This window comes from Panthera leo, chromosome A1 (assembly GCF_018350215.1).
Source record: "Panthera leo isolate Ple1 chromosome A1, P.leo_Ple1_pat1.1, whole genome shotgun sequence".
NCBI lineage: Eukaryota > Metazoa > Chordata > Mammalia > Carnivora > Felidae > Panthera > Panthera leo.
The window spans coordinates 118,011,335-118,024,482 of record NC_056679.1 but is presented as its reverse complement, the minus strand read 5'-3'; positions in this window follow the sequence as shown (position 1 = coordinate 118,024,482).

The following is a 13,148-nucleotide window of genomic DNA, read 5'->3' as shown; positions in this document are numbered from 1 at the left end:
TGACCAGGGGACCTTTGAAGAAGACCCCTGGAGCCCTGACTTTCATACTTCTCCTCCCCTACCCTCCACCCCAGTTTGTCCCAACGCCTTGGGGAAGGCGGAGAAGACCCTGGTGATCCCTGTTGTATATACTTGGGAGCCCCTGAGAGCCAGGGAGTCCAGGCCTCATTCCTCGCTCTGCCTCCCTGGAGCCACAGATGGACTTAGGAGCCACTGCACAGTGCATTCCTCCCCTCCAGCTTCATCACTAACTCTTGGGGGTGTTCAGCTCGTAACACCGTCCTTCGGTTCTTACCGAGTCACAGACTCACCTGCCACTATGCGTCCCGTGTTCTCTCTACCTAGATCCTTTCCAGAAATTTCACGGGTAGAGAAGGCCAGGGCGGCACATGCGAGACCAAATATCATTTTGCCAATGAGTCTGAGACTGTGGTCTCTGGATCCAGTCGTTATGTTTTTATAGAACAATTAAACCAGATGCTATAACGGTGTTTTAAAGAGAAATAATAATAAAACACTTGGCTTCCTTTTGGGCCACCCCCAGGAAGGGCTGATTTCAAAATCTGGGGGGCGAGCAACCTCAAGGAACACAATCCCCCTTCCCACCAAGAAGAGGATTTTCACAGCAAAGAAGAGAGACAGCACCTCCCATTGGCAGAGCAACAGTAGGGCCGAGCTGGGTGTGGGTTCCTTCTCTTCTGATTCTGCTGCTTGCTGTCATAGCCTTTTGTGTACAGTGATGTGTCTGTATCTTTAATGTAAATAGACAGATGACAAAAAAAGAGTCTATTTTAGTGCTAGGAAGCCCTGGCGGGGGAATAAGAAAGCAAGGGGGGGTGGGGATTCTCCAGGGGCTCCTTGGGGGATTGAGCCCTGCTTCTGTGCATGGCCACAACACCCCCTCCCAACAGCCCCCAAAGACGTAGCAACTCTCTCTCTCTCAAGGTGCTAAAGGACTCAGCGCAGCACGTCCAGCGGGTAGGTACTTGTTGCATGCAAAAGCTATATTGTGTCTGGTCCTTCCTCCCCAGTTGTTGTGTGGGGGGTCTTTGCTTCGTGTGGTATTTTGTGTGTCCTCCCACCCCCATGAGAGGAAGTGGCCTGGGTGGGAAAAGCTACCCCAGGTGAAACTGGAAGCGTGTTAGGCAGAGCGTGCACAGCGTTTCCAGTTTGTTCTGTAGGAACAGAACCACCTCCAGGATGGAGGCAAGGAGGCAGGTAGCTGTGATTGGCATGCACCCACTGCTTCTCTAGGACTTTTTTTTTTTTTCCTTCTTGAAGACTAGTAGTAACATCTTATGATTTAGAATAAGTTCCTCGTAACTGTAGGTATTTATTGATTGGAGGAAAGGAGGGGAGGGTCTTATCATTTTAGGCTTTATTTATATAACGTTTGCTAGCTTGTAAAATAGGAAATATCGCATCTGCGTTTTCTAAGGCTGATTCGTGTAGCTACCCTTGCCACAGTCGTGATGGATGTATGGATGTTCTTGCACAAATAGGAGGGAATGGTAGGAAAAACACATTCAACCAACCACTTCTACTAACTGAATGTATCAGATGTGTACCGAAGGGACTGGAGATGTTTTCCTCAGAATAGGTGTGCAGAGGTTACCCCCACAATGGAAGGGCACGCGTCCACTCTTGTTGGCGAGGCCTCAGAACTTTTCCCAGGGTCCCTCTCTCAAAATGTCTCCATGGGGAACTTGACCCAATGGCAAGTTGCACTTTGGTGATCTTGGTGTTCTACACACCCATTCTGTGGAGAATTAATTTACATAAGCTGTGTATACACACACACACAAACTACACACCTACCCCACGACCCTCTATCTACACAGACCCTGTTTCCTGGCAAACAGCCTCCTGACCCCTGACGAATCCTGACTTTTTGTGTACATAGTTATAAACACGGATTTTTCTGGTTTTGGGTTTCTTTTTACTTTTTTGCTTCCCCATTTTGGCTTGTTCTTTTGGTTTGCATTTCACCTGCTAGATGGATGTGTGCCAAGCTCCCGGGGTCCCCTGTGCTCCATGGTAAAGGGAAGCCATGTAGCAACTTTGGTTCTCCCAGCTCTGTTGCAGGGCAAGTCTTTGGCATGTTTTTCTCAGCTTCTTGGCATAAGAAAATGAAACTGGCTTTCCTGGGGGCCAGTCAAGGTCCACTGAGGAACACGTTTTGGTGGGTGCTGCTTCTGGCTGATTGTTTCTGTCACCAACGGCTGGCTTGGCTGGATTGTGCCTCGTCTTGACGTTTTTGGAAAAGAGCCAGTTGGTTCCTGCTTCTGTTCAGCCTGGGTGGGTGGTGGTTCTGCCTCCAACTGGGGGTAGGGTCCACAAGCATGGGTCTAAGACGTGTCCTAGTGGACCTTGGCTGCTCCTGCCCTGAGGGTGGGTTTGTGAAGGTCCAACACTCCAAGAAACCCTGGGGAACTGGCTCTGCAATAGCAAAACCCTTCCAGATGGATGGCGGGGTGCAACCAAGGCTTCTCACAGTTCTTGGTTGGAAGGAGGTAAAGACCAATCCCTGCTGTTGGCACGGGCCCCTTCAACAACAGAAACGGAAGACCTTCATGTGACATGTCAACTAGTCCTTTCAGTGTTGTGGAGTCTGTGTGGGTCCCCAACGTACATGGAGTGTGGCCCAGTTAGATAATGACTTGCCCAAGGTTGCACGACATGGAAAGTATTGGTTGGAACTAAACACCCAGATCCCATCGCCTCAAAGCTCCATATTCTCCACCCGTTGCCCCAGGAGATGTCTGATAGAGTGTGGGCCGCACAACTTTGCACTGTACAATTCACTAGGGCATCTCACAAGCTTGACCGGCCTTTTGGCTCATACCTTTGGTGAGCATTCTCCTGCCCTCCGCTTACTGTGACAGTTGATGACAAATCTTGCGCTGCCATTTTTCGCTGTGGGTAACTCCCGTGTGGTGTCTACCTTGCTTTCTCTTCTCTACCCCACAGTTTGGTTTCGTGTTACAAACAAAAGCTGTTCGAGGTTCCCACCCCACCACATTCTTACTTCATTTTCCCTCTTCACTGTAGCCCCTTCTCACCCCACAACAAAAGTTACCACAGAAGGTTTCCTTTGTATAGAATATTTATTTTGAAGCTCTATTTTAATAGTATTTATTTTAGAAAGTCTACTATTGTAAGAGTTCTTCTGTTTGTGAAGAAAAACAAGTTAAAAACTGAATGTACTGATCTAGAAAATATATATAAATATATATTGTTAAATATACACAGGACTGCCGTTTCTCATGTGTTTGTGTGTTCATACCCCCGACCTCCTCACCCAGCAAGACCCCGAGCTTGTCAAAAACAAGTGGAAGTGCGTACCCCAGCTCTGGCAAGACGAAGGGTTAGAGGGAGGGGGCTCCTTGTGCCAGAATGTCCCTTGTTCACTTCCTTGTGAAGCTGACTTCTGCCAGGTGCTGCTAAATCCTCCCCTACGCAGGCGTGTATTTGTAACCCATGGATGACAAAACTCAGAGAGGCAGTGGAAGTGGGAAAGGGTCCTCTGACCTGCCCAGTTCACAAAAATTCTGTAACTTTCCTTTTGGAAAGCGCTTGGTGGTTTTCTTATTACCACCAGAGTGTTGGATATTATATAAAAGCAGTTCCTTTGGCTTCTGAAGGCTTCCATCCATTGAATGCTTTGGCTTTGCCCTTCTGATGTACCTGCCACCTGTTTCCTCTGCCCCACCCCCTCAAAACGTGGTAGAGACCAGGTCACTTCTCAGTTTATGGACCTGGGGGAACTTTTTTATTGTGAACATGTGAATACATGCCTATTTAATGAAAGACAAGAAATTGAATGATTATTGGTTTTTTGCCTGTTGCCACGAAGCACACAAAGACAAGAGGGATGGACAGAGAGGATGAGAAGCCCTGGGTCCAGATCTTGTTTTCTCTGAGGTCATCAGTTAAGGCATCTTCCAATTCTTTGTTCAAGCCTCAGGTTCCTCTATAAGATATCCAAACCCATTCCAAGGACCCCCTGGTTAGTGCCTAAGAGCACAAAGGATGTTTGTAGTCACTGCGGTCCTGTCTGCTCTAGAACTTTAATAAAAGGTAGGCACCAGTCTCCCTGATGAGACCATGTAGCCTCCCCGTTCCCAGATGATGGACGAAGAATAATTTGTGCTCCAAAATCTTCCTGTGCTGGCCAGATAAGTGTCCTCCTGCAGATGCTTTTCTCTTTAATCACCTCAATCCCGAATGCTGTATACCAGGCTTTGGTTCAGTGTTGGATTTCCTGACGCTTGGCCTGCCCCTGGTTTTATGTTGTTTTCTTATGTTTGGGGATTAAAAATAAAAATCTGCACAGGGTGTTGGGTGCTTAGCATCTCCCCAATCCAAATATTGTTTGAATGAACAAGCACTTGTATTTTAAAAACTCCTGTCCAGAGAAAAAATTCCACATTTGCCTCCCTTGTCTTTTCCTTCCTGACTGCTTATGAAATGGCTTTGGGTAATAATGGTTAGCATTTGCTGAATGGTTTCTTTTTGCCAGGAATTGAACAATACATGGCAGACACCATTGTTAGTTCCCTCTTAGAGGTGCAGAAACTGAGGTTCGACATGTGGTCACATGCCCGACACCTGTTTGGGGGTGGATGAGGAAAACGGGGAGTTGAGGGTTTAGCAGCACAATTTGGGTCAGAAGCAGACAATAGACTAGATAGACCCTGGTGACTGAATTTTAAAATAAGGGGGAAGAAGCAGAATTTCTACCCTCCACGCCGATAACCACATACTCCTAAGAGGGCACCACAAGCCTGGTGCCCATTCCACCAAGAGAGGGGGAGGGTGGGTATCCCTGCTCTAGGGGCAAAAAAACCCAAAACACCCCCACCCCCACCTCGGGCAACTCTGTAGTCTGGCCAGGCAGCCCCAAGCTGCACCCACCGCTCCCCAGCTGGCCCTTCCAGCCTGCTGAACCTGCACCTTGAAATGAGTTCCACTTTCCAAAGTACATTTGTGAGGTAATCAAATGCACCCCAGCAGACAGCTCCACGCTGGAGGTGTGTGCCAGATGAAAGCCGAGAGGACATTTTTAAGAGCCTGAAGTTTATTCATCGGAACTTTAATAAAACAATATGTCCATGGCCTGGGGCAGGTATAATTTTCATAATTTATGGGTCTCTGAGACAGGAAGAGAGCTCAGGGTTTTATTGTGTTTTGTGCGATAAATGGCATTCCAATTGTCTACATGATATTCCTTAAGGACTCTTGTCTGGCAGGAACACAGGCCCTTCTGGAGCCCACCTGGGCCTCGAGGCCTGAGGCAAGGGATAATTATGAATACATCTGTATCTGTTAAGCAGGAGATGATTGACAAACTCCCTCGTTTCCTTCTGCCATTAGAAGACACTTCCTATGCCGACACCTACATTAACATTTAACTGTTGCAAGATTTGGAACCCTCCCTGTTCTCTTCCTCTCCACCTTCTCCCTTGGGTCTGGCTCCTTTCTTTCCTGTACCTGAAGGGACTCAGGTAAACTGACTGACTCCTCTCCCTTGGCTTGGTGAGGGGAGTGGTGTCAGTCTGCACAAAAAACATTCAGCGTCTACAAAGCAAGATAACTCTAAATGAGATCAGTACTTGGAACACCTACAGTCTTCTGGTAAGCCTGCACAGGGTGATAAGTCAAGTGGCCTTATGACATCTTTACAAAAGCTACTGCTTCTAAGCAAAGATGCTGCATTATCCTCTGCAGTCTTGAAAATAATCAAGTTAGTATGATATAATCGGTCTCATTTTATAGTTGAGAAAACTGAGGTTCAGAGAGGTTAAGTCATTTGCCCAAGGCTACACAGCTGGTAAGTGGTGGGCCTGCCTCCAGAGCCTGTGCACTGCAGGCTGAGGTCTTATTCAAACTTCCAAATCCAACCCAAATACTACCTCCCCTGAGACACTTTCCTATGTTCCCAGAAAGGTCTCCTTCCACTTGTGCTTCTGTACCCATTGGCAGAGTAAGTGATCTTTAACCAAGGTTACACAGACTAATTGAGAAGAGATCTGAGTCCAGGTCTAATCACCGCACCACAACACCCCATATAAAATATTGAGGCCACATCTTCAAACTGATCTTACCACATGACGTTACAAGAACCCTCCTGACACTTCTCCTGGCCAGCCTGCCCGATTTCCTCTGCCATCAAGAGAGGAGGTGCATCCTCAGACTATGGAATTATTTGGGCTGTGGTAGCCAGGGACGAGAACCCAACAGGGGAGAGAGGAGGCTGTAAGCTGCCACATATAATTCACAAGTGTGGCCTGGGTGGATGGGGCGGCGCACCTGCATGGGGAGGGATAAGCACACAGGGTGAAGGGCAGAGACCGCTCCTCTGCATGTCCAGGGGCCAAGGCATGTTCCTCTTTGTGCCAATGCTGGAGTAGATGGATAGGGCACAGACCAGAGAGCCAAAGTGGTCAGGGTGTAGGTGAGAGTGACAAAGGTAGGGGGTGGCCCGTGTTAGAAGCAGTGCACCTCCCAATCCCTCAGGCTACTGTTGGACTGGTTTCCAGGCAATGCTCCAGCCAGCCCTGGACTAAGGCTCTTGGAGGTGCTGGATCTAATCCAGTTAGACAACTAGTGTCCATCCAGGCAGAGCTAGTTCCCAGAGTGGGCACAAGCCTTGGGGCCACCCCCACAGGCCACTCCTCTCAGGGCAATGTGGTAAAAACAGCACTGAGCCTTATGGTCCCTACTGCTCAGGTCCCTGCCCTGTCATCTTCACTAGTGTAACCCCGGGAGAATCCTTGCCCTTGTAGTAACAGCTGAAGGATGAGATAGTGGCTGTGCACAACACTGATAAATGCTGTTCCTACTATCAGAGATCAAAATGGGGCTCACGTGGGACAGCAGGGAAAAGAGGAATTTGGCTCTCTTCTCCTGAGCCTCAGTTTCTCCATGTTAAGCCTGCAGCCTGGACTGTAGAGGCAGGAAGTCACTAACTGCTGGTCCACAGTGTTTCTGAAAACTGTTGGTTATCGTCATTTGAAAAATAAGATGTTCCCAAACCCAGATATAAAGCTTCTCTTGAAAAAATAAAAATAGCTGGCGCCTCTGAGCCCTCATTCCCCATGGTGACAACTGGCCGGAGCCGAAAGGCAAGTGCCCTTTGCAAACTGGGCAGGGTCCCCGCCGGCATGGGTCATGTTTGTCCCATGATGTCTCTTAGTCCAGCGTGCTTCTCTTTTTAGATTACCTGCCCAGCTCTCCACCCCCGATGCTGGCTGCTATTAAGTCTGGCTGGCGCTCTTGGGCACTCTAACTCGAACCATGTTCGGCATCCCAAATCCCATCTAGAGGCTTCCTAAGGCTGCCCACCCTGCAGGCATATCACTCAGTTACAGGTACCAGAGTCCTAATCCCAGAAAAGACATCCAAGGTCATGGAGGTCTGTAGCCCAGAATTTGAGAGGGGGTGGTTAAGGGAGCCCTTTGACATTGTTAGATAAATTTCTGTATGTTTGTGCTTTCCAGTCTCAGAGGGGCATGTGACTAGTCCAAAATGTTAGGAATCCTTAGTCCAATCCACCCACCTCCGTTTTATGGATGGGGATGGAAGATCCTGAGAGTGACTTGTCCTAGGTCACACAACGGGTTAGCTGTGAAGAACAGGAGCCAGGTTTTCTTTCTAGGAAAACAGTTTGTGATTTTTAAGCATTTATCAGCCCATCTATAGTGTCTCCTTCAAAAATTCCCCCCAAAGTGACCTCAACTGTAATGATATTGTCAGTAATCACCCCCTGCAACCTCACCCCAACTCTCTTTCTCCAATCTTTACTTGGTTCTTCCTGCCACTTCTGCGATACACAGCGATTTGATGACCTGTTTACTTGCTCACAGCATGTCTTGTCCCCACTAGTGGATGGGTTCTGTGACAGTGTGAAACTTGGCCTCTCTGGTTTGTGATATCAGTGCCGCCTGGCCTTTGTCACAGCACCCAGAGAAACTGGCCACTCAGGTAAACCAACAAGGTCTCTTGTCAGTGATGGGCAGCAGCACTAGAGTCCACAGGTTCTCTCTGTCCTCCCCAAGGTACACCCACTGCCCCAAACCTCTAGGGGATCAGTATTCAATATACCCCACATCCACTGGAAAGCTTCCAGCAAAGCAACTGGCATATGAGGGGCAGTCAATAAATATTTGTCAAATGTAGTAATCAAATAATGATATACTGAAAGGAGAGTAAAAAACAAGTGAACACGTGGCCTCAGACTTTATTTCTGTCCTAAAGCTAGCCACATGAGAGGACACAGCATTTCCACTATATAATCGTAATGATACAAATAATAAGACCAGCCTCCATCTTATACAGCTGACACTTGAGTGTTTATCACATGCCTAGCACCATGCCAATCAACTGCTTTTTATCCATTTTTTACTTTAATCCTCATTCTGTATTAGTACTTGTATCTCCCCCCATTTTACAGATGAACACACTGAGGCTCTAGATGTCATGTGCCATGATGTCATGTGCCCAAGGTCACACAGGCCTGACTCCTGAGCCCCAGCTTTCCTACTCACGTGCCCACCCAGAGGACACTGGGAAGAGGCATCAGCAGGGTGTCTGGGCCACCAACTGGGGACGGTTGACGTGACGGAGGAGGCCTGAGCCCTAGCTGCATAGGAGGAAGCCCTGCCTGCAGGCTGTAGAATCACTCATGGACTGTGAAGGCACCTGGGGCCAGCAGTTTGCAAAAGTGAATCTGGCAAACTCCCAGCTCCGAGCTCCCTTCACCACTTGCCTGTGACAGAATATCCCCAAAGAGAAAAAGAGGAAGCCAGGTTAGGAACTAATGCCATTTGGTTCTTCTGGCCCTTCTAGAACAAATATAGTTACCAGAAGTGTTTGTTAATGGTCAGTTCTTAGACTGAACATTCACTGCTTAGACCAGGCAATTATAAGAACAATTATTACTGATCAGCTTCGGGAAAAAGAATCAAGGTGGTACCTAATTTTTGAAAAATATTTTAAAGAGTCAAATAGGTTTTTTTTAAAAATAACATGACTTGCAAAATGGAAAGCAACAGAAAAAAATAAAACTCCCCATCATATTCCCAGTTTCAGTTTGACATTCTGGAGTAGACCATTCATTTATTCAACAAATAATGTGCAGACACTGTACTTCCATCTTCAAACCGTATACGGGATCACTCTCAGAACACCATTCCACACCACACACATGGACTTCCTTCCCTATCTCTACAGTTCCACCTTCTCCTTTTTAACAGGTGGTGTTGCATGGCATTTCATTTTATAGCCTTACCACTCTTGTTTCCACCTCTTCTTGCGAGAGCTCTGCTCTACACACCCAGCCACAAACCTCACCTGGACCACAAGAGACACACCCTCTGCTTGCCCTCCCAAGAAAGCTAGGGGTCAAAAACAGGAGCCCTGTCAGCCTGTTGAGAATGTGTGTGTGTGTGTGTGTGTGTGTGTGTGTGTGTGTGTGTGTATGGAGGGGGAGGTTGCAAGGGGTGGGGCCGCACACAGGGCAGCCTGTTGGAGCTGGTAATGTGTGGGAAAGGAAATTCTGCCCTCCCCAGAAGATTTGCCAGGTGGTACACTGCTGTGTTGGGACAAGCTCCTAGATCGTATGACATTCTCCTTAAGGATAACCACGACTCAGGGCGCCTGGGTGGCTCAGTCAGTTGAGCGTCCGGCTTCGGCTCAGGTCATGATCTCGTGGTCTGTGAGTTCGAGCCCCGTGTTGGGCTCTGTGCTGACAGCCTGGAGCCTGCTTCTGATTCTGTGTCTCCCTCTCTCTCTGCCCCTCCCCCACTCATGCTCTGTCTCTGTCTCAGAAATAAACATTAAAAAAATTTTTTTTAAAAAGGTGACCACAACAATAAACAGGAGGGCACAAGAAAGGCTACTTACTGTCTTTAAGATGCACGGTTTTCACTGGACCATCAGCTCCAGGTCTGTACTGCTTAGAGCAGTGTATTCCACAGCGACCATCATTTATTTACCCAATCCCTTCTTGTCACTGCCCTTCTTAAAACCCTCCAGTTTCTCCATCCCCTCGAGTGTGGACTGGATTTAGTGACTTGCTTCCAAAGAACAGAGCATAGAAAAGTAACAACGGTAACTTCACAGTGGAGAAATCTGGCAGATGCTACCCTGACCAAGTGATCATTAAACATCACAAGTAATAAGTCACACTGATGTCATATACTCCCTGAAATAATATGACAAGAAGGGCACATCACCTCTCGTATGCTTCCCCCAAATTCACAGCCTTAGTGGAATCATGAGAAAACAGCAGACAAACCCAAATTGAGAGACACTCTTTAAAATACCTGACTAGAACTCTCCCAAAGTGTCAAGGCAATGAACCATCAACACAGAGAAATTGTCACATACTAGGGAAGACTGAAGACACATGACAACTAAATACAACTTGGTGGAAAATGACAAAATCGGAATAAAATCTGTATAGTGGTGTAATCTCCCAGTGTTAATTTCCCAGTTCTGATCAATATACTATGGTTATCAAAGATGTTAACATTAGGGGAAGCTAGGTGAACAGCATAGGGAATTAACTGTATTTGAAATAAAATTATTTCAAAATAAAAATGTTTTGGGGGTGCATGGGTGACTCGGTTAAATGTCCGACTTCGGCTCACATCATGAGCTTGCAGTTTGTGAGTTCTAGCCCCATGTCAGACTCTGCTGACAGCTCAGAGCCTGGAGCCTGCTTCAGATTCTGTGTGTCTCTCTCTGGCCCTCCCTGCCCCCCAACAATAAACATTAAAAAAAATAAAAAGGTTTTTTTAAATAAATAATTCTTAAAAATCTTCAGTTTCTTCCCATTGAACTTAGAACAAAAGTCCCAGCTCCTTACCAAAGTCTACAAGACCCTGCCTAACCTGCCCCAAGTTTCTTTCAGATGTAATCCTCTTGCTATGTAATTAAGGGAAAAGTAATTTTATTCATAGATAACCCCTGAGGAGTGTAATCAAATCATGTTGGCCCCAGTTCCCTTGCCAGTGACCGCATCCACAAGGACATGTGGTACTGAGACAACCAATGGGATTCAAGGGGAAATCTGGGGGTATCTGGGAAGTTTCTTCATTCATAAAAGGAGACACAAGGAAGAAAGGAACACACCGTAGTGTCTTTGTGACACTAGAACTGCAATCTTAGTGCCATGAAGGGAGCTGGTCTGAGGTTAAGGGCCAGAGGCTGGATGGGAGAGAGAAAATGGAAGGAACCTATAACCCTTGTGACATTGCTGGGCTGCCTAATTAGCTGATCCTGCGGTCATTATACCTGCAGACTAGGTGCATATGAATGAACACACCTTTCTTACAATTCAAGCCAGTGTGAGCTGGGTAATTTTCATGACTTGTAGTCAAAGGCATCCTAGCCAACAGAGATTCAATATTCCCTACTTCTTTAGAAGACTGGTATTTAGAAATATCCTGGGTTTGGGAGGGGCCTTAAGTCATCCTCACCATAAATCCTCTTAACAACTGGGTAAGTACAAGAAAGTCACCATTTTCAACCCTTTCTGAGATTTTCCTTGGAACTAATGCTACCATGTCTTTTTTTTTTTTTTAAGGTGTTTTTTTCTTACATAATCTCTACTCCCAGTGTGGGGCTCGAACCCACCAACCCTGAGATCAAGAGTCAAATGCTCTACCATCTGAGCCAGCCAGGCGCCCCTATCACATCATGTCTTTTAAAAAAAAATTTTTTTCTTAACGTTTATTTATTTTTGAGACAGAGAGAGACAAAGCATGAACGGGGGAGGGGCAGAGAGAGAGGGAGACAGAATCGGAAGCAGGCTCCAGGCTCTGGGCCATCAGCCCAGAGCCCGACGCGGGGCTCGAACTCATGGACCGCAAGATCGTGACCTGAGCCAAAGTCGGACGCTCAACTGACTGAGCCACCCAGGTGCCCCTATCACGTCATGTCTTAAATGAGCCAGTGACTTTAGTAGAGGCCTGTGTCCAGCTCTATACAGTCACCTGCAGCATGCAGAGAGTTTGGCTACTAGACCGCCCATGGGTAGTAGCTAAATCCACCCTCAGGTGAAAAATAATAAATGTAGGAGATGTGCTATAGTTTTTCATAGTGTACCCTATTAGTTGATTTAACATCCCGCGTTTTCAAGGTGGGGAGAGCCACAACTCCTAAAATCTTCCAAAGGAGATTACATAGAATGTTGTCTCTAAAATCAAAATCATGTTTTCCTTGTAATTCCAGGAAGGAAGGGGGAAGTCAGATCTTAAATAAATCCCGAATTAGAAACAGTCTTCCCACCCCCCCTCTGCTGAAGCTACACAGCCCGACAAGTCTTTCTCTTGTGGACTTTCAGACTGGATCACTGCCAAAAATGTGAGCAAGAATTTGGCCCATTGTTACTTTAAATATCCTGTGTCGCAGGCCATCTAGGAATGTCTAAGTATGGGAATTTTCCTTGTGAGGTCTGGGATGTAGATATAAATAACTCGTTTGTTAGAATCTGTCTCCATCCTGCCTCTCCTGGCTTCAGTGGTGTGAATAAGCCAGCCTTGTCAAGAAAGCTCACCAGCCCACTCGGGACGAGGCGGGCAGAGCAGCAGGTGAATGCTTCCCACCTGCTCTCCAACAATAACTTCTCCCTGCCAGGTCAGGCGAGCCGGGGAGAAGCGACTTCCAAAGCTGCCCCAAACTTGTCTTGAAAACGCTGCCTTGGGAGAGATGGTGGTTTAGGCTGACGCAGCGTCACCTTTTAACCCCGTGTTGAAGTGTGGAGAGCTCGTGCTTCTGGTAGGGTAAAAAGAGGGTTGTATTCCTGTCCTTCTTGCCAGTTCTTTCCATAAAAGGATCTGCTGGAGTCAGACTTCCACATGTAACTGTCACAGATGAACTGGTAGACACAAGTTTGTAGCTGTTTCTCTCCTTCCAGCTCTAATTTTCCCAAGTTTTTCTGGCCTCGGGATTACAACTAAATGAAACAAGCCTGCAGGCAGGACCTGGATGGAGACCAAAGGGGCTCCCCATTTCTCTGAGAGGCAGAGTTGCATGAGGGGTGACTGTAAAGTGTGACCTCACAAGCCCACCCATCCACACACCTTCTTGGCTTTCCCAGCCTCATCTCCACCTGTTCGAACGGTGGACCGGAGATCACC